This window comes from Notechis scutatus, chromosome 1 (genome assembly GCF_049901735.1).
Source record: "Notechis scutatus isolate UNSWTSFEM ecotype Mainland chromosome 1, rNotScu1.2, whole genome shotgun sequence".
Taxonomy (NCBI): Eukaryota; Metazoa; Chordata; class Lepidosauria; order Squamata; family Elapidae; genus Notechis; species Notechis scutatus.
In genome coordinates this window covers 302694516-302717723 of record NC_142009.1, presented here as the reverse complement: position 1 = coordinate 302717723, position 23208 = coordinate 302694516, and the positions used below count along the sequence as shown (strand labels likewise).

Here is a 23208-nt window from a genome sequence, read left to right as displayed (position 1 = left end):
TACAGGTGGCACCTACCCCACTAGATTGGTAAAAATGTTTAATTTAAACCCTGATTGTTGGAAGTGTGGGAAAGAAAAAGGCACTTATTTTCATGTCTGGTAGACATGGCCAGAAGTGAAGAAATACTAGAATACAATCAGACAATGGCTAGAGGAAATTATAAATCAGAAAATTGAATTTAATCCAGATTTTTTTTATTAGGTATAATAACACAAAAATGTAGTAAAAAAGATAGGTACATTATACTACATATACTAACAGCTGCAAGGATTTCGTATGCGCAATTTTGGAAGGAGAAAAGGATACCATCAGAGGGCATGGTTATAAAGAAAATAATAGATTATATAGAGATGGACAGGCTAACGTTGAAAGACGTTAAAAGACAAAGAAGATTCAATATATTACAGAGCCTGGGATGCCTGTTATGAGTGGTTTCCAACATTAAATAAAATGGCAATTAGGAAAAGAATTAGGAAGTATGTAAATATGTATATATGTTATAGAAAAGATTGAAGTGTAAGATGAAATATATTGATTTGTAACAAGAGTAAGATGTAATGGTAATGGAATAAGTAATCATATATTGTAAGGAAATGTAAAAGATGTCTTGATGTTGATACCAATGCATATAGTTTTATTTTATGTTTTTAAACTTTGGAATACTAATAAAATATTTTTTTAAAAAGAGAAAGAAATTAAGGGTATATTGCCTGCTTTCGTCCGATAACTGAACTGCTATTTTCTGTATCAGCAGCCATTTCAAAATGCTTCTCAAATGCAGCCCCACTTTTCAATTTCAAAAATGTGTATCCTGTAAAGCTCTAGCAGGACAGGTGGCGTACACCTCCCAAAAACAAACAAACTTGGAGGCTTATTCTCCCACCATAGAGGCTTGCCTTCAACCAAAAAATAAAATAAAAATGAGCTATTTCTAGCAGGACTACCAGATTCTGTAACAGCTTTATTCCCTATGCCATCTGTCTGGTGAACTTGCAAGATTCATTTTTCTCGCCACGTACAGTATATGTATATATCCGAACTAGACTGTGTTGTTTCTCTGTGTCATATAACATATGTGGATATATGCATAATTTTGTATTTATTTTGTCATGTTTATGTAGTGTATATTGGAGGGGATGACTCTTTGAGAGCTGTATGCAATGAAATTTCATTTTAATGTATGCAGACTCAAAGTGGCAATAAAGTTATTCTATCTTCTAGCTAGCTAGCTAGTCATGGTTTGGCTTATTTCTTCTGTTGGACTTGAAAGCTATTGTTTTTGAAATAGTTTCTCTTCTTTTTGCATAATTATAGATGTCAGGATGATGGTGGGCAATCAAGACAATACCAGAAAAATTGATGCCCATAAAAGGGGGTAAGTCTACAGTTGTAGCTAGTACATCAAGTTTTTTAATCTTCCCGAAGGCATCCCTCCATGAACACATTGATCCAGGGATAATAGATAGGGGGAAAAAATAAACTTCTTAAAATAAAAAGATTAAAATAGCAGCTTCAAAAAGAGACAAACAGAAGATCAAATCCACAAGCTAAACAGCTAGACTTTGCAAACAGGAAAAATTAAGCCTGAAGACTTTCCTGAAAGAACCCACTGTTCTGTTAGCATCTCCCTAGAAAAGCACATTGTTAGGGAAGATAGTCTACCTTCTCAGCACCACACTTTACAAATCTTGGTTATAAATCCTTGTCTCAGAGCTCATAGATAGAACCACGGATGTAATTTGTGAGGCAAAGTTGTCATGAGCTTTGTCAATATTAGGGCAAAGCAGACTGACTAGGATATGTTTCAATGAGATGTTTTGTCTTATGGAGCTTTACTATTGTATAATCAAGAAAGCATGAGATAGAAACCATATTCCTCAATAACTTATTTTGCTTCACTGTCAAAAGCATCTACGCAAAGGGAGAGAACATGCAGAACCCTGTTAGACAAAATGATGGGACAGACTTGATTACTTTTTGTATAGTATTCTCTGCCTAGAATTTTCAGAACTATAGACTTGCAACTTGAAAAAAAAACTCTCTCATTTATGTGCTGCCCACTTGAATTGACTCTGAGAGGCCGAGACATAAAAAACATAAGTTGAAACAACAATCAAAATTGTTTAAAACCTGGGGTGTCCACATTGCAGCCCTGGTCAAAAGGGTCCAGCAGAGATTATACTGCCTGAGGCTTCTCAGAAAACAACAACTGAAAGAGAAACTGCTGTTGACCTTCTACCACTGCACCATAGAGAGAATTTTAACATACTGCATCTCTGTATGGTTTGCTAATTGCACAGTGGCAGATAGGAAAGCACTCCAGAGGGTTAATGTCATTGCCCAAAAGATCATTGGTTGCCCTCTCCCCTCTTTGGAAGAGCTTTATAACTACCGCTGCCTTAAGAAAGTTCAAAACATTCTCAAAGATCCATCTCATCCTGGGAACCTTTTTTTTTTAACTATTACCATCTGGCAGACAGTACAGAATAATAAAAACAAGGACTAATAGGCTGAAAAACAGCTTCTATCCCAGGGCAGTAGCTCTTTTGAATTCTGCTGTATACTGCAGTGTTGGTATGGTGTCGGGGGTTTCCGGTTCACTGTGTGAAGGGTGAAGGATATGTGTTTGTGTTTATTTTCATGCTCATGATGTGCACTGAAGATGGTGTTTGATTTCGTTGTACGAGGTGCAATGACAATAAAGTAAACTAAAAGGAAAAAAAAGATAGCTGAACAAACAACAAACACAATGAAAGCAAAACCAACCCATAAAAGCACACAATGCCTTTAGATGCATCTAAAAGAAAGTGAAATTGTGGCTGGCTCTTTGGGTATCTTGGAGGATGCTGTTCCAGAAGCCAGAAGGCATGACAGAGAAGGCATGCCTTCTCAGTCCAATCAAAAACTGCTGTTTGATAGATGGGATTCAAATCATGTGAACTCTGTTAGATCTTACAGGATGGATAAGTACTACAGGAGAAAGGGAGCACCATGAGAAAGGTTGTTAATCAACAGCAGATGCAATAAGGGCAGAATAAGCATGTTTTGCACAGCAAATGACTGCATATAGGAACAATCCAATTCCAATCTAAGGTCAGTGTAACCTGGTCATTCCAGGTGGAGACTAAGTTGAACTGTCCAATTAACCCCAGCTGAGGTGGGGGAGTCAACAAATTGCTTCTGAAACTCAGCAGGCTTCTGAGCCAACAGGTCTTATCTTACCAGCAGGTCAAAAAGTAATCAGAGAGTTGTCCGACAATAACCAAAGGACTGTTGTTGATGTCCTCCATCTTTAAATTTCATTGCAATTGTCTCAGGATATAAACTAGATCTAGTATATGTGAATCAGATCCCTGATGATCTGGGGAAAGGTTCATAGTTGCAGTGATGGTCATGAACTCCTAAACAGGATGTGACTCAAATGGCAGGTTGAATTCCAGAATTAACAGTCCATTACCAACTAACTCCTTGACATACAATAGGCTGCCACACAGATGGATCTAATAGCCACCAGCCTATCTGCTCCTTCAAACCCAGCAATTGTCTTACAATCTGCATGGTAATTCTGAAAGTTGTTAAAGCCTCCCAGGTGACAAATGTCACACAACAGCATCCTAGGGAAATGGGTAGTGCCACACTTGAAACTCAGGTTGAGTATTTCAGAAGGAAACAGTCAGTGTTTTCCAGTGCCCTTTCAGTATTTTCCAATAAAGAATCCCCCAATGTTTCCAAGTGCCCTTTCAGAGGCAGTGCTGTGCAACTAGTAAGACAGATGAAGTCAGTCTTCTATATACTGATTTGGTATTTAGCAGCAACAGCTGGAGAGTAGGACAACTGAGGACCCAGTGACCAAATACATTTACTGGGAGATAGCAAATGAAATCAGTCTCAAAAATAAGTTTTATCTACCACATGAGGGTCTGCCTCCAGATTTTCATTGTTCCTCCTTCTGCTCATTACAAGTTCTTACTCCCCCTGCCATAACAAAACTCCCACAAACCTTGCCCTACTTCCCAAGTCATAAGCTCTATCTAGCACACACTCAACTCCAAAACTAATCATGTACGCTTGGAAAGCAACTGTGGCAAAATATTTCTTGGACAATGCATGGATTTCACACTGGAATTCCACACAGACACACATGCACAATAAAAACATGACCATTAACTGACTTTCTCTTTTATTACCTACCTACTCTGAACATAAAGTAAAACATGAACAGTTTGATAAATGACAAGAAGTCATTGTTTTCAGGAAATTCTTTTGGTCACAGTAAAATGAAATTTTATCATAAGACCAGCAATGACATTTGAAATGCAGGCATTCAGCCTACATCCCAATGTACTAAGTTAAATATTTATTGTGACACTGTGCTGGGATGCCAGATTTTGTCACACCAAAATACTTAGCCTCAGCCAGAGAACTAATGTTTTTAGAAATCAGGAGTTGGATACTTGTAGGTATTTTCTATGAAATTATTATATTTATTTTTTGAAATAATAGAATTGGAATTGTCTTTGGAGGCATCTGATCCATCTCTTTGCTGTTTACTATATAACTCAATAACATTTTGGCTGTCTCCCAAAATAAGTAATATAGAAGCAATAGAATCTGGATATTTCCTCAAGAAATTTAAGTTATGTCCTAATTATGTTTACAAGTATATCTGGAAATAAACCAAGTATGGAAAGTACCATCCTAGCTAAAGCTGAACTCCACAATGCCAAAGGAATAAAAATAGATGTAATAATATTATACACATTGCCATGTTTTCAAAAAATTCACAGTGGGAACAGTCATGTACAATACCTGTGCACTAAGAATAAACAAGTACAACTTTATGCAAAATGAAAAATATGTTTTGGTTCAAACTCGAAACAGAGATTTTCATTCCAAAACTTTTATGCTGGCTACAGCTTAACAGAAACAAAGGTTGAAATATATAGTAGTTTGGGCTGTCACAAGGAAGAGGGGATAAACCTATTTTCCAAAGAATCTGAAGCAGTGGTGGGTTGCAATGTAGGTTATCACCGGTTCGGTGGGCGTGGCTTGGTGGGCATGCTTTGTGCGTGTGCACACACTTTGAGCATATGCAGAGGCTTTTCTGCTCACCTCCTGCAATCCTGTGCTCTCCCTGTAGCTGCAGCAGCTGATGTGTGGTAATCTGCTGTGCCGTGCGAAGCAGCTGTGCTTCTAAAGCAGGGAATAAAAGTCAGTATGGGAAGCTGGGCAGGCCGGTGGGCCCAACAGCAGCTCCTCAGAGAGAACCGGTTTGGTCTCTGCTGATCTTCGGCGCTACCAGTACGCCAGAACGGGGCCAAACTGGTAGAATAGCACCACTGATCTGAAGGCAATACAAGAAGCAATGGATAGAAACTAATCAAGAAGAGAACCAACCTAGAACTAAGGAGAATTTCCCTGACAGTTAGAACAATTAATCAGTGGAACGACTTGTCTCCACAAATGGTGGATGCTCCAACTTTGGAGGGTTTTAAGAAGAGATTGGACAACCTCAGTGGAGGTGTTCAAGGAGTCCTGCTTGAGCAAAGGGTTGGACTAGAAGACCTCCAAGAAGACCTCCAAGGTCCCTTCCTAGTCTGTTATTCTCTTTTTAGTCTCTGTGAAATCAAAACTTAAAATAGATATTTTGGCTGAAGGAAACAGTAGGATTCAGAACAAGGGTCTTGGGCTGCAAAACATGAAACTCTTATAGATCCAATAACCTGAACATAATCTTCCCTAAATAAAAACCAATCATTTGCCCTAGTTTTATAGGTATTTTAACTGAAAGGAATGTGAGGACAGAGCTACTAATTCTATATTTTTGATCTGATACAGAAACCTCCCAGCAAATCACCTTCTTCAAAGAACAAGGACATCTTGGCAACACATAGTCATTTCATTGTTTATTAAAAGGAGAGAGGAACATGTAACACCAACCGAATATTTAAAATTCATTTGAAGATCTACATTTATTTATTGGCAGGGAGGGAGGGAGGAAGGCAGGCAGGCAGGAATGCTGCTGTCAAGAAGAGAGCCCACATCCTGAGAAACACAAAAATTCCCGTCTGGTTGTCATTATTTGTATCTTAAGTGCCAATTGCTTTAACATCTTCAGAACTCAGTAGTAATTGTGAATCCTTCATTCACCCTTGCTTTGCAAAATTCTTTTAAACTTGAAATAAAATGACAATAAACAGGCTAAACTAATAATTTCAGTTAGAATTTTGTAGCAATTCACTATCAACTACATACACAGTATATAAAGGCATGAATAGCATACACACTCCTTTATTTAAGCATAGCAGGCAACCAGCGTGTCATATTTTGCATTTTTAATTGTACTCTGAGGTCTCCACAACAAACATGATAAAACAGGCTGAAATACAGAGGGCAAAGATGAACACAAAAGTTAAAAACTCTAAAAGAGTCAATCAAACCAAAACAAGCCATCACTATAACATTTGGGAGCTGGGTGGGGATATATGATGACTTCCTGAGTTACAGCTTATGTTCTTTTTCATCTTCATCTGAGTTTTCAGAGTGCCTTTGAAGATATTTAAATACCAAGGATATTCCCCAAACCCCAAAAACTTTAATCTTAGACTGTCTATCCCTTTCCTAAGAGGTCTGTAGGGGGCGTGCTTAAGCACACCAACGTGCCTACCATCCCTGTCCTATTGTTTCTTTTATTTATTTATTTTTATTTTTCTTATATGTAACCATGTATTCATAACTATGTTTTTACTTATACCTATTATCTTGTAAGCAATTGACAAAAACAAACAAACAAACAAACAAACAAACAAACAAACAAACAAACAAATAAATAAATAATATGCCAAATACATAGGACACATTATCTTGCTGGGACCATTACAGTAAATCTGCAGAAATGGTTTGCAGAAATGGTTTGTTCATCAGAGACTTGGAATCAGTAGTAAACATTATATGCTTGAAATTCAGAGATGTTATTAAAAAGTGAAAAATTGAAAACGGGACATAACTTTATGTGAAAATCTCTTGTTGGCTGGTACATATTTGACAAAGGAACTTGTTAGAATGCAAAGAAGGCAGCTGATGGAATCTGAAGCTTTCACAAGTTTAATAGTATATTAGAATTAAAATCAAAATGCATTACTACTTTCTGCATTTATTATCACATGTGTGGAATAAGCACAAATGCATACCTTTCAAATGCCATTTGCAATAGTCACAATGCTTTTCTTTTGAAAACTTCTGCTTTCTCCTTGGAATCTTCACAAAAGGATTCCCAAAATTCCAATTCACAGCAGTAATTTACTTTTTAGCTAGACAGGAAGTGGCCCAATGAGTGACAAAGAATTGTCATCTATTTTCTTCTGGCTAGGCTCTGTGGTTTGTTAGCCAGTGAATTGTTCCATCCTGCACATGTACGTTGCGAGTGCCAGCCCCCTCTGTTTGACCAAGCCAGATGAGAGCTGAGAACCAGCAACATCAACCAACTCAGCCATGCATGAAGATAAAGTAGGGCTGAAGCAGTGATGAGAGAGTAGAGAGAGTAGAGAGCAAGAGTGAATGAATCTCAGCACAATTCATGTATTGCACTGAATAGATAAACTCACCTGGAATCTTTTCCAATATAAGCCTCACTCAGTGGAGGTGTTCAAGGACAGTAAGATAGTTAGGTGACCCATGCAATGTCTTCTACTCTTAACCTTCCCTTTCAGTTGCTAGGAGATTGAAAGGGACAGCTAGGGGAGCCACATAGGTCTTATCCAATGTGCCTCTCAGGAGCCAGGCACTCCTCTCAAAATGATTTGCTCTGATGAGATCAATGTGACTCAAGTTCAGCACTTATCCTTCGCTATTGGCCATTTCTGAGCAAATGAACACATTGCTGCTATGTGGTTGTTTTAGAGAAAAGGTAAAGAGTTAGCCATTAACCCTCTTCCAGTGTTAAGTCAGGAAAGTCCAACAGGAAGGCATTTATTATAAGAAAGACAAGTAGCTCTACCAAATCAGCAATTAGGCATGAATAGCATGATTATACTGTACTATTATAGCAATAGCAATAACACTTAGACTTATATGCCACTTCATATGCTTTACAGAACTCTCTTAGTAGTTTACAGAGTCAGCATATTGCCCCCAACAATCTGGGCCCTCATTTTACCAACCTCGGAAGGATGGAAGGCTGAGTCAACCTTGAGCCGGTCAGAATCGAACTCCTGGCAGTGCAAGGCAGAGTTAGCTTGCAATACTGCATTCAAACCACTGCACTACCAAAGCTCTTATGATGCTGGTTATCCTCTCAGGATACTGGTTGGTAGACAAGAGACTAGACAACTAAGTATGATCAGACCTTGGCCCTGGGTATCCAAAATGAGAGCTGGTCCTATCTCCTTATTTAATCTAACTCAGGAGAAAAACCAGAACATGTTGCGCTCTTGGACAAACCAATAAAAACTAGACCTCTTCTTCTCCATGGCAAAGTGCCAAGCATTCTACCTTAAGTTGAAATAGGTGTGCTTTGGCCTGCCAAAGAGAATCCTAAGATAAAAGTAAGGTCCTGGATGCAACTTAGTTTGGTATCCTCCAACTGGGCAGCTATCCAACTATCCTCCAACAGTTTGAAGTAAGCACTCTTGGTCCTGGGAGATATTGTCAGCATAGGAAATCAGTTCTCTGAACAATAGATGGATAGAATTAGGTGGAATGGTGAAGTTGGTACATGAGAGAATCCAGTTTCCTCCACCAGGCTAATCATCCAAAGTCACTATCTGCACATTATCTGATGCCTTTGTAGCATCTGACAGCTACTTCAATTACTCTACCGCAGGGGTCCCCAAACGTGGCAACTTTAAGACTTGTACACTTCAACTCGAAATCCACAAGTCTTAAAGTTGCCAAGTTTGGGGACCTCTGATCTACAGGAATCCTCAGCACAGGTATCTTTAGAACAAGCTGGCAATATAGGTTGCCAAGTTTTGCCAGAGGTGGGAACTCACAGCATCTGAAACAGAACTGGAAAGTTTAACACAGTTTTATCTGGAATATCCATATTTAAGATCATATCTAAAACCATCCAGCTCTGTTTCATCTCCAGACCAAACCTCTGAAAAATGCATGCTTTGGTTTGGGCACAGGTCATTTGAAACCAGAAGTTTATGTCTGGAAAGTTTCAAACATCCTGTCATGACCCAGGGCATGGCACAAAGGCAACACAGTCAAATAAGCAAGAAGAGTCCCTTTATTATCTCTAACTTTGTCCCCAATGTCCAGGTTACCTTCAGCTGGAGAAAAACTCTCCCGGGAACAGCCTTTAAGTGGAGGAAATTCAATCTGAAAACAAAGTAGATACAAACTGTAACTAAAAATCCAAACAAACCACGCTGCGGTAATTAACTTGATAGGGCAGGAGTAGGAATTGCAGACTTGAAAGCAAACACAGTTGGGAAGATGTCAGGAACACAGATAAGCCTCGATGATACCAGATAAAGGACCTTGGAATACTCACCTCTAATGATCTAAGTGCTAGAGCCCACTGCAACTACATAGCCAAAAAGGCATTAAGAGTTGTTAACCTAATCCTACGTAGCTTTTTCTCTGGTAATATCACACTACTAACCAGAGCATACAAAACATTTGCTAGACCAATACTTGAATACAGTTCATCAGTCTGGAACCCACATTACGTATCTGATATTAGCACAATTGAGAAAGTCCAGAAATATTTCACAAGAAGAGTTCTCCACTCCTCTACTCGTTGTAGAATACCTTATGCCACCAGACTTGAAATTCTAGAACTTGAAAACCTTGAATTACGCCGTCTTCGGTCTGACTTAAGCATGGTATATAAAATCATACATTGCAATGTCCTACCTGTCAATGAATACTTCAGCTTCAACCATAACAACACAAGAGCACACAATAGATATAAACTCAAAGTAAACCGCACCAAACTTGATTGCAGGAAATACGACTTCAGCAATAGAGTGGTCAATGTCTGGAATACTCTACCCGACTCTGTAGTTTCTTCCCCAAACCCCAAAAACTTTAACCTTAGACTGTCTACTATTGACCTCACCCCTTTCCTAAGAGGCCTGTAGGGGGCGTGCATAAGCGCACCAACGTGCCTACCGTCCCTGTCCTATTGTTTCTCTTATTCTTTTATTTTTCTTATATGTACCCATTTCATGTATTCACAACTATGTATACATTTATACTTATTATCTTGTAAACAATTGGCAAATCAAATAAATAAATAAAATAAATAGATAATTCATGATTTTCTCCCAACAAGTTGCTGTGTGCAGCTTCCCTTTTTAAACACTGTGTTCCCAGCTGCAGCTAATGAAGGGAATCAGGGCTCTTTCCTCCCCCATAAGCCACACAATTCATGTTGCTCCCTTCTCCATTCCTCTCTGCATGCCCTAGAATGAAGAGGGGGTGAGCCTAGGTCTTCCTCTGAATTCCCTCTCCCTTGCTCTATCTCTCCCTTGCTCTATCTCTCCCCTTCTCTGCCCAGCTGGACTGTGCCCTTCCCCAGTTTCTTCCACAGCCAACGGAGCCACACTGCCACCCCCTGTCAGCTGCTTGGCCTTCCCCTCTGAATCAGATTCCGACAGGGGCATGACACATCCCTACAACTTTGCTTTTTGAGGTCGACTCTGAGTATGATTCAACCCTTTATTACTTAGAAGTTCTCAAATCACATCAAATTAGAACAATTCCTCAGAACAGGTCAACTGAAAAAAATAAATTGCCAGGCATCCTTTTTTAAAGAAAAAAGAAAAAAGAAAGGATGGCGTTGGGGACAGCCTTTTCTTATTGTGAAATAAGAAACATTATAAGGGAACAAAATCAAATTTGTAAGAGAGGGGAGAAGATTAATAGCAACCAACCAGAATGAACATGAGGATTGGTAAAGGATGCCTGTGTGGGAAAATTGTCTGTCCAAGTTCAATGAGGGAGATCATGGACAATTTTCACTTCTTCTCATATATCAGATCTGTATTTCTTATTTGCTAATCTGTCAGGCAACAATACACTCCCTCATTACCAAAACTATGAGAAAGGAGGGTACCAATTTGAATTGCCCATATTAATTTATATGTAGTGATGGACATTAAGAAAAGATTATTATAATTTAGATAGAAATTAATGCATATCCCCATCAATGCAATTATGGCTGAATTAGCTATGTACCTGCTCAGTTTGCTTTCTACAACCAACTATTAGTTAGCAACTTCAAGCCCCTAATATCAGGGACAAAACCAATAATGACCTGTGGCAACTCTTCCAAGCGGAATGCTCTATTGTTTCACATCCAAAGACAAAATCTTGCATGACTGAGAACAATACTACCTGCATTAATAACATACTCTGAGAATTATTAAGGAGAGGCTGTCTTCACCCTATTTCTCTCACACAAAACATCTGGGCCTCTCACTCCTCTGGAATGCAATCCCTCCATTCAGGAGATCCACTTCCTAACTATATTCCATCACATCCAAGCTTGAAAGCTTAAAAAGAACTGGACTTATACTGGGTAGTTTTTCAATTTATTTTGTTTGCACTTTAATACAAAACAATATAACTTATAATTCTTGAACCAAAATGTGAATAAAAATACAACTGTTCTTTACATTTTTTGCAGTTTTGAGAATGTGGCAATGGAATTCTCCAATTTAAAAAGATGTACAAAGCTTTTTTGTATATTTGGGGAAAAATGTGTATCTAGTCACAATTGCACACAAAATTGTGTACCTAGGTGAAAATGTACATAAAATACATATATTAGCACTAAGTAAAATTGCCTACAAAATGAACACATAGGAGGATTATTCATAGCACTATTCATGTGGGGAAACATAAACAAAAATATGGAATTTGCATCAAACTTATTTAAAAAAAACAACCGGAACCTATTGATGTAAGACTAGCACTTTTAACAAAATTAAAATTCCTTATTAACTGTTTTCCAAATATTTCCAAATATTAGCACTTTAATGTATATCAATTATTACTTTCAATGTTTTGAAATTTTTGTTGAATATTTCTTATTTTTGTTGTGTTGGGAGCTGTTTCATCTTCTATATTAATTAATTTTAGAGCAATAGTTTAATTATTTAACATGGCTATCTGGAACAGTAGTTCTTAACCTCAGCAACATTAAGATGTCCAGACTTCAACTTCCAGAATTGCTCACTGGGAAATTCTGGGAGTTGAAGCACACACATCTTAATATCTCTGAGGTTGAGAAACATTCATCTAAAATAATGAACAAAATAAGCTGTGATAATAATGAAGTGGTAGAAAGTGAAACAAAACTGTGGTCAGAGGGTTTTCAAGGCTGACATATTACATGGTTAGTATCCTTTTTGCTCTGTGCTCTGTTTACTGAATAAAGCATTTTCTTTCTAAATTAACTATCACAGTCATGCTTTTAATGGGTGATAATAGTATTTCTTCCCACCATCAATTTTTTTTCGAATACAAGGGCCACTCATAGCATTTTTAATTGGTTGGCTTCTCTATTCCTCTATTATCTGTTACTTACTCTCTCTTTTTTTTTTTGTAGTTAGCAATTTTTGTTGCTCATCAGGCTTCTGTGCTTTCAACAGTGCATAACAACTAGAAAATAAACGTGTCCCACAGGGAGATTAGTTCATAATAGATGCTTCATTTGCTGAACTTACATATTTCAATGAAGCTTTTACATGTGCAAGGAGGTTTTCAAGAGAACAATACACAATAACAATATAGTGCATACATAGTATAGTCACAGATGGTTCAAAATTCTAGAAAATGATATGCCTCTCCAGCAACACAGACCTCTGCACAATCCAAGACCCTAATTCAGGGGTGTCAAACTCAAGGCCCGGGGGCTGGATCCGGCCCATGGGGTGCTTAAATCCGGCCCATGGGGCCACTATGGACACAGTGAACGACTGGCCCATGGTGCCTCTGCCAGTGAAAAAAGGATGTGGCCTCCTAAGTTCTGTTTTTGCTGGCAGAAGATTGCAGGAGCTCAGGAGCCATTTTCACTGGCGGAGTGCTCAGGCCGCCATAGGCAGCCCCAACATGAGTGATGTCAAGCTGGCTATGCCCACCTGGCTACACCTGCCTCAGCCCTCTGAGGTCAAACACAACCCTGATGTGGCCCTCAATGAAATCAACCCTGCCCTAATCAATAGTTTCCCTGACAATTAGGAACATGTAATACAGCCTTCCTTCAGATTTGCAGCTGGATATTTAGAGGCCAAGGGAAAAAAGAGGCAGAAGCCACAAGCATGTCTTGTGACACCCCCCACACACACACACTTTGCAGTCCTTTACAAGTACAACTGAATGTCTGAAGTAGATAATTGTTGCTATTGGGCATATAAATGAAGTCAGGAAGATGAAAAAAGACCAAGAGGGTTTTAATCTATGAACATGTAGCAAAACTAGGATATCCTGCCAACTCTTACCTTCCTAATTCCAAATTCTGCTTAGTCTTGATGCTTTCAAACTTGGGAAAATAAGCTCCATTAATAATTGTACAGTCTTATGATCACTTTTTAAAATTACTCAATCAATTAATTCTCAATTAAATGCATAGCTTGCAAGTGGGGGACTGGGTAACTTCCATTTTCAGAATGCAAACCTTACACTCACTAGTACTGATGGTGTTACCTAGTTGGATAATCATTGACTACAGAAAACCAAATTCAGAGAGCAAGAAGGACTCCATAGATACAAGAGGTATTATGTACCAGCTTTCCAACTTCATTTAGTAGTAGTCAACTATTTTTAATGGTAACAATTATTAATTTAAAGTAAATATTTAATGCCTACTCAGGTTTTTTGGTGTTTCCAGGGAATCCCTATCCTTGTTGGCCCTTGTTGTGGGAAACCTGATAGCAACAGTATGAAGGCTTATTTATAAGATTTGTACACCTCCTGAACTCCAGTGATTCTGGATAGTTAACCACTGTTCCTTCCTTGATACTTTTTGATTTTTCAGTTTAACCTACAGCTCTGATATTCTCTTAAGGTGTCCCATTGTGCAAGCTTAACTTGGCTTTACTTCACTTCCCAATGCAGACAAAGTCAGTCAGGTATTATTCCTTGTTGAGTAGAGTTCATTGGATTTGTGAAATTCATAGTCTTCCAGATACAGATACAATGAAAATCATGCTTTGACCTCTGCCCAATCACATTCACATATGAGTAGCGATTTTAATATAACATTCTAGGTGTCATAGAGTGGGTAAAAGACCAATAGGGACTGTAGAGTAAAGAAAAAGAATATATAGAAGACATGAAAGCAACTGTGATCTCAGGTGATTTCATATAAAATATCTCTGCCACAAAACTTTTCTGAGTGGATAATGAATGATATAAGACAATGGTTGATTCCAGTCTAAATGACATATTTTAATATACTGTATAAGTCAACATGGAGACCATGTCATCTCAAGATTAAATAGGTAGTCCTTGACTTACGACCACAATTGAGCCCAGAATTTATGTTGCTAAGTGAGAAATTTGTTAAGTGAGTTTTGCCCCATTGTATGACTTTTCTTTGTTAAATGAATCTGGCTTCCCCATTGACTTTGCTTGTCAGAAGGTCACAAAAGGTGATCACATCACCCCAGGATACTGCAACCATCCTAAATATGAACCAGTTGCCCAGCATTCAAATTTTGATTATGTCACCATCGGGATGCTGCAACAGTCATAAGTGTGAAAAAGGGTCATAAGTTTTTTCAGTGCTGTTGTAACTTTGAACAGTCCGCAAACAAAACAGTTGTAAGTTGAGAAGTACCTATAGTAGGTTGTACTACCATATCCTGTGCAAAACAGAAAGAAAACCAAGATTTCTTGTAAGAAGTTAATATAGATGTTTACCTCCTGTTAGCATTTCTACAATCCTGGTCTCACTAAACATTTTGTGCTTGAGTAATGTAAAAAGTGAATTTACGTTTGACGTGGAATGCTTGCTTCACATTAGCAATTAAACATTTGATGCTCCTTTCAAGGATCACTCAATTGCTCTTGTTCCCTTTGATTGCAATTGGTAGGCTGATGAATATAAAATCTTTCTTTTGGAAAGGTTGGCTTGGTCTCTGTCACCTTAGATTATTTACAACTTAATGCCACCTATCCATGATAGAATGACTCAGAGGCTCTCTTAAGCAGAAGGTAATAAAATGTTAACCCTTTACACCCGGCCTTTGAAACATTGGAAAGGATATCATAATGTGCTGTATTGTTTTTTTCTTTAATCCTGAATTGCTTTCATGTAGGCTTCATGCCATTGCTTCCTCATTCTTTTTTTAAAATTAAGACTTCAAGGCCTGTTGTTAGTACCTACTCCTAAATAAAGTTGTATAGAAGATGCAGAAGTGAAACCTGCTTTTTTTATTTGGAAATAAGTGCCACAGCATTCACTAGCATTTGTTGCCAAATATAACTGCATAAGACTGCAGTGTGGCTGGAGGCTTTTTCCCTGACAGGAGAAAGGAGGGGAAAAAACCCTACTGACAGAGGAATTCAGGCATTAAATGTCTTGATTTGCAGAGCAGCTCTATTAAAAAGACTAAGCAGCACATAAGAGGAGGGGGAAAATCTCCCAACTTAGTATTTAGATTTTTTTAAAAATAGGGCATGGGCCAAACAAACTCATTTAAAATCACAGCAGGGCTGAAATTTAGGTTGAAGAGTTTTTTTTTCTAAAAGAATATTTGTCCACTGAATTGAAAAATTCAGTTTTAAATATTAGTTTGTCTATTAAATCCAACAATGAGCTCTCCTTTCACAGGTCTCCAATATATTTTGTTTCATGAAGGCCTCTCCTGAGATGCATAAGCCCACTCTGTGTTGTAATTAGATGGGCTGCCTTGTTATATGTTCTGTGCACAGAGTGAAGAGGAAAAAATATGTGAAGAAAATGTGAAGAAAAAATATGTGAAGAGGTAAACATACTTCAGCCTAGCTGTGAGGAGGCCAGGTTTAGAACCATCTGCTATGTTCGAAGATCTAGCTGCTTTCTACTATCCACAGGGATGAGCAAAATTGGCTTGTCTACTTGTTGCTTAATTGTTGTTTGAGCACTTTCTCTCTAAAAAAGAAAGTTGCTTCTTTCCTGCATGAGCACACAAATAAAGCTGATTTGCCACTGGCAATCAGAATTTAGTTTAACTTTCTCCAATCAGTGACTTTCTAGTTATGTTAGATTAGATCACCCTCATGCTCAGCCAACAAGCTTTTAGAATACCTTGAGCTTGGCACTTCTTTGCAGACATTTCATTAACTTCTAGGGTAACTTCTTAAGCATTATAAACTAGCACTGAAGATATTACTTACAGTATGTGGATAATGAAATGCCTGTAAATGAAAAATCAAACTCAGAAAACTGTCATAACCCAACACCAGAAACTTGTGATAGATTGATTCACTTCTACCTTGGTTATCTTCCAATTTGGCCAATCCAAAGGATTGTTTGTCAACAAATTAGAGTTTATATTTCACATTTCCCAAATGACCACCACGGTTGGGGATTATGAAAATGTTATTTCATTGTGTCTGGATGACACAAAGACAGGAGAGTCTGCTGTACTTTGTGGGAATCAGCTATCAGCTGCCTGCTTCTGGAACTATTGTGTATACAAGATTTCAAATCTGGAATATGAACACTTTTTAGGAAACTACCTGTGAATCTCTATACAAAACCTGAAGCAGTTAACATAAAGGAGATACAAATATAATAAAAATATCACCCACAACTATGTATATTTATTAGAGACATATGATATACAGTGTAAACATTTTATGTATTATTGGTAATAATAATTTATGATGTAATTTATAAAGTGTTATGTTTATCATTTAAATATTATTGATAGATGAAATATGAAGCAATTTATAAGTATATAAGTAAATATGATAAAAATAATCAATTCAACAGCACAAAGTCACCCAGCATAGGAAAATCTCTTTAGATACATGCTTAAAGAAATTTGTTTGCAACTCATCTCCTATCCTTTGCCTTTTACTTTTCTGTCGCTAAGAGTCTCAGAACAGCACGTAAGAGAAAAGGATTTTGCAAGATTCTCTGCCTTTGAGCAAGATTGCCAGTTTAAGTTAAGCAAGCAATTATAGGCATACAAAACATTTGTTCCTTACCTTTAATTCAAAATTAAGAGATATTCTACAACTGAAGTTACCTTGCCCTGTCAGAAAGCCAAAAAGGGTAGAGGAAAAAGTTTTTTTCTCTTCCCACCTTTAGAAAGATGATACTAAGTCTTCTAGTAAACCCACTGACTGTCAGAGGGTGTGATTTGTCCTACCTGTCAATGAATACTTCAGCTTCAACCATAACAACACAAGAGCACACAATAGATACAAACTCAAAGTAAACCGCACCAAACTTGATTGCAGGAAATACGACTTCAGCAACAGAGTGGTCAATGTCTGGAATACTCTACCCGACTCTGTAGTCTCTTCCCAAACCCCAAAAACTTTAACCTTAGACTGTCTACTATTGACCTCACCCCTTTCCTAAGAGGCCTGTAGGGCGTGCATAAAGCGCACCAACGTGCCTACCGTCCCTGTCCTATTGTTTCTCTTATTCTTTTATTTTTCTTATATGTACCCATTTCATGTATTCACAACTATGTATACATTTATACTTATTATCTTGTAAACAATTGGCAAATCAAATAAATAAATAAATAAAAATAAAAATGGTGTAAGGATCCTCTTAAAGTTAACGCAATTTACAAAGCACCACCGCCTCTCTGTTTCAGGCTTCAGCAGGCTTCACCTCAAAATACTGTATCTCAACCAAGCTGATAATCTGACTCACACATTATCTCTATGACAGTGGCAGTATGATCTGAAGTTTATTTATTTATTTGATATGTCAATCGCTTACAAGATAATAGGTATAAGTATATACATAGTTATGAATACATGAAATGGGTACATGTAAGAAAAATAAAAGAAACAATAGGACAGGGATGGTAGGCACGTTGGTGCACTTATGCATGCCCCCTACAGACCTCTTAGGACAGGGGTGAGGTCAATAGTAGACAGTTTAAGGTTAAAGTTTTTGGGGTTTGGGGAAGAAACCACAGAGTCAGGTAGAGTATTCCAGACATTGACCACTCTGTTGCTGAAGTTGTATTTCCTGCAGTCAAGTTTGGTGCAGTTTACCTTGAGTTTGTATCTATTGTGTGTTCTTGCATTGTTTTGGTTGAAGGTGAAGTATTCGTTGACAAGTAGGACTTTGCAGTGTATAATTTTATATACTATACTTAGATTGGACCAAAGACAGCATAGTTCTAGGTTTTCTAGGTCTAGAATTTCAAGTCTGGTGGCATCAGGTATTCTGCAATGAGTAGAGGAGTGGATAACTCTTCTTGTGAAATATTTCTGGACTTTCTCAACTGTGCTAATATTAGATACGTAATGTGGGTTCCAGACTGATGAGCTGTATTTGAGTATTGATCTAGCAAATGTTTTGTATGCTCTAGTTAGTAGTGTGATATTACCAGAGAAAAAGCTACATAGGATTAGGTTAACAACTCTTAATGCCTTTTTGGCTATGTAGTTACAGTGGGCTCTAGCACTTAGAACATTAGAGATGAGTATTCCAAGGTCCTTTACAGAGCTTGGATCATCAACAAGGTCTTGACTATTCAACTTGTATTTTATTTTCTGATTTTTTTTTGCCAATATGTAAGACAGAGCATTTATTTGTTGAGATTTGAAGTTGCCATTTGTTTGACCATTCTGATACATAGTCAAGATCTTTTTGAAGGGTAGCAGTCTGTGGTATTGAACAGCTTTATATCATCAGCGAAGAGAACGCAGTTGCTCTTAATATGATCACAGAGGCCATTTATGTAGAGAATGAAGAGAGTTGGTCCTAGAACACTGCCTTGGGGGACACCACTATTGACAGGTACAGAATTTGATAGAACACTTCCAATTTTGACCATTTGTTGTCTGTTTGACAGGAATGCTTCTATCCAGTTATGCAGTTGTCCAGAGATACGATAAGATTTTAGTTTTAGTAGTAGTTTGTTGTGTATCACTGAATCAAAGGCTTTACAGAAGTTGGGGGAATATTATCATCAGACTCTTGTTAAAGATGGAGCAGTCCCTGTTAGCCTTGGTATTTTACTTGGGTGCCTCCTAACTGGTTTGATCAAACACCTGATGAACTTCTGGTGCACAATTGGACTGAGACTATGTGACTGCACTCTTGAATCAGATCATTCCTACACAGACTCTTTCTGCCCATGGATTCTGGGAATCATTTGGAACTTCTAAAATGAACAAATTTTAGAGCAGTGCTGGAGGAAGATGAAGAGCAAGTCTGACCCAGCCCTTCTGGCAATGAAGTTGGCAAAAAGTACTTATTTCTCTATCCTTATTGTATCTCTGAATGGCATAAAATATGGCAAAACTATTTTGGGAGGCTGAATCCCTCTCACAGATAAGGAACAGTCATGGGACCCTGTGCAGATCCATTGTGTGGATTATTATAAGTTTCTGTCAGATAAAGTTTTTTTGATTATATGAACCTATTGCAGATAGATTTTGGTGATTTATGGAACCAAGGTAGCATTGATGCATTGTTGATGACTTCTGGTCAATCCTACTACATTTCTGAATCCGCAAAAAATAAATATTTATAATATTTCATTTTTTGAATGTCTTCTAAATTAGAAAAAAAATTACAGCCTTGGAAGTTTTGGGTTGAATTTGATTTTACATTGATAATGAAAGGCTGTCAGCATCTGATCTAAACAATCATTTTTTTGTTTAGGAAACAGTAATATAAACATTTGTTTTTGAGAAATCCACTGACTTTAATGAGATTTAGTTATAGCTAAACATATATAAGGTAGGGCAGTATTCATTTGTAAAAAGTACTTATTTCTCTAATATGGTATTTGGCATTCTACCAAATATCATATTGTAAGTTAGCAGAAAAAGGTAAAACAGCTTGCAATTTAATCAACAGAAACTTTTATTTGTTGTTGTAACAACAGTCATCTTAATCTTTTCTTTTTTTGTACAGTTTGTGCCAGAAACAAATAGCTTTCTATATTAAAGTGCTCTTAATTCTCAATCCCACAATTTAAATGTGTCCTTATACTGACCTCCAATGATTAAGATTAAAAAGCCAGATGCATCAACCAATTAAGGCTATAACTCTATATATTCTTATCTGAAGGTTAATATAGTTCACTAAAATGGGATTGAATTCCAAGTAAATAAAACAAAGGATTGGAGTGTCTAAATACAATCTTAAACTTAGTGGGGAGTATGTCCTGAAAGAAATAATCTTCCAAAGATTAATTGACCAACCAAACTGATTAAAGTTTGCAGCTCTCAAGTTTGTATCAACAGAGGTTAAATTAGTGCTTCCTTTTAAAGTACTATTTGCCATTTGCATTCCAAGAGAACTTGCCAACTACTTAAATGCCTGGGCTGCAAATATCTGGGAGGCCATTAGATGACAGCAAAGAGTTCTTATCTCTTTGTTGCCTTCTCATTGTACCCAGATAAAATTTACTTCCCTACCCCCCAATCATAGACTCAAGAACTCATTAATATATATGATTTATCCTTTTTGACATATAGGGAATTGTTCACACATGGACCAACGGAAAATGGAACAATCTTAACTCTCCTTGTAGAACTAATTTAAATTCTCCATCATCTCTTGTAGTACAGCAAAATTATGTAACAGCTTTGTAATTCGCCAGTTGCATTACAATATGGTGAGTAGAATCATCTGAACATTTATTGAGATGTATACCTATGCAGCCACTCCTGTTCTCTACTTCTGGACAAAGCTATGCTGTCTGACTTTTATGATATTCTGTGGAGAAATGCTCACACATAATGAAGCCTCATCTGGCTTACAAACAGCTCCAATATTTTGCATGGGAAAGTAATATAAAAAAAATAAAACAGTTGAGGATTACTTGGAGATCCTTCTGTAGGGAGATGTGAGTTTCTCTGTAACAGTTGAAAAAGGTTTAACTGTCAGTACAATTAAATCATGGTCTATATTAAAGAACACACAACAGTATAAAGACATGAATTAAATGTACAGAGATCATAGGTGTCCAGCATAAACTGGGATGAAGAAAAAATTATGAAATGTACATCATAACATCACAACATAAAACTTGTCTTTTCATATATATGTCCCAATTTTCACATACCATGTACATACAATCAGATGGTTTGTGTCACAATGTACATTTCATAGTTTGTCCCCCTTTGCTCCCTGCCAACCTCCAGATTCCAATAGTAAGAATATGGAGCTATTATCAGAGAAATAGCTACAGCTGGAATTCTGCAAGTTGTGTTCCAACATATCCAGAGCACAGGAAACTGGAGAAGTCAATTAGAATCTTTTAATGAGACATTTGACTGCATCATTTGCCTTGAGCTTTTTATATTTCTTAGTATGGGATGTTTATTAGTATTGTGATCCCAAGGGTATTTTTCATGAATCCTGGAATTACAGTCAGCTCCTCCCCATAATAAATACTTCAATAAATAGATAAGGAGGTACTTATACAGGTGGGGGATTCAAAATTTTTAGCAAAGGGTTCTCTGCCCAGTTCCTGGGTGGGCATGGCCATGGTGGGCGTGGCCTAGTTGACCTGCACCATGGCAGGGGGTGGCATTTTTGCCCTCTCCGGACTTTGGAGGCGTTCCTCAAGCCTATGGGAGGGCAAAAACCTTCCCAGGGTCCAGAGGCTCTCTGGAAGCCAGAAATGGGCCCATTTCCAGCCTTCCTGAACTTCTGGGAAGCCCTTTTTTCACCCTCCCCGAGCCTCCACACGTGCCCTGTACTTACCTGCATCCAAACAGCCACATGGGGACTCCTGGGAAGGACAGGGCAGACGGGGCCAGCCAGGAGTGGGATTTGGGGGTTCTCCAAACTGCACAGAATCCTAGCTGGGGCTCTCCTGAGCCCCTGCAGAGCCCCAGCAGCCCAACCCCTGAACCTATGTCTTATTTCACTGTGGAACTGAGAGTTATCTTCTCCAAATCTCCTAAATCAGCAAAATCATATCAAGGCTGGAAGAAAAAACAAGAATTTGTATTTTTTTCTAATCAAGTCCTGATTATAAATCAGGTGTTGTTTCTAGAAAGAACAATGTATTTAATTAATGTGTCTTCTAATAATTTCATATCTGGTCATATTCAACCCGAGCCATCATTTAAATTGTCAGTGAACAGTATTTGCAATTCATACAAAGAGCAGCTTCAAACTGCTAATTATGTTCATGTAGACAGTTCTGTTTCTGGAAAGGTAGGACTCAGTCAAAATTGTCTGTCTGTCATCTAAGAGAAATCAACTTATGTTATGGTATATACTGGGAAACCATTCCCATCAGTATCAAACATTTTTTTCTATCATATATATATGTATGTATGTATGTATGTATGTATGTATGTATGTATGTATGTATGTATGTATGTTATTCAGCTTTGTTCAGGTATTTTCCCACGTCATTGTAGTTGTGCTTTTAAAGTTGTAAAAACGTTTCGGCAGAATCTCATCTGCCATCATCAGGCTTCTGTATAGTGTTCGTCTGTGAGTCAGACTTTCACAGCTGTTGATTTTACATCTGACAGAAGCCTGATGATGGCAGATGAGATTCTGCTGAAACGTTGCTACAACTTTAAAAGCACAACTACAATGACGGGGAAAATACCTGAACAAAGCTGAATACCATACATGTAAGTACCATGCAAAAAATTAAGAAAATATATATATATATATATATATATATATATATATATATATATATATATATATATATATATTGATACACACACACACACACACACACACACACACGATTATACATGAATGTGTGTGTGTGTGTGTGTGTATAAAAACAGAAGGCTTAGTTTCTTTATTAAAGACATCAGTTATCCACCCATGCCACATCTTCCCAGTTTGTGCACAAATAGTGCTATTAATATTCTGTGCCAGTTTCATGAAATAAATAGCTTTTCTTTAATATTTCTCAGCAGGATAGTTTTTCATTATCACATTGACTTTATTTATTAGTATTCTCAAATACCTGCATAAATACAAAATAAGTATGGTTAACTCTCCTTTGAGTTTAGCTCATCTCCTAGTGACTCTTTGGAGGGTGGAGTGGAAGGCATGCTTATCAAATCTA

The 23208-nt window shown here is 37.6% G+C and overlaps 1 protein-coding gene across 2 annotated transcripts in view; it reads right to left on the bottom strand.

Moving 5' to 3' along the window:
* Window positions 1-23208, bottom strand: part of TUNAR (transmembrane neural differentiation associated intracellular calcium regulator) — a 53584-nt gene that overhangs the window by 4178 nt on the left and 26198 nt on the right. The window lies entirely within an intron of this gene.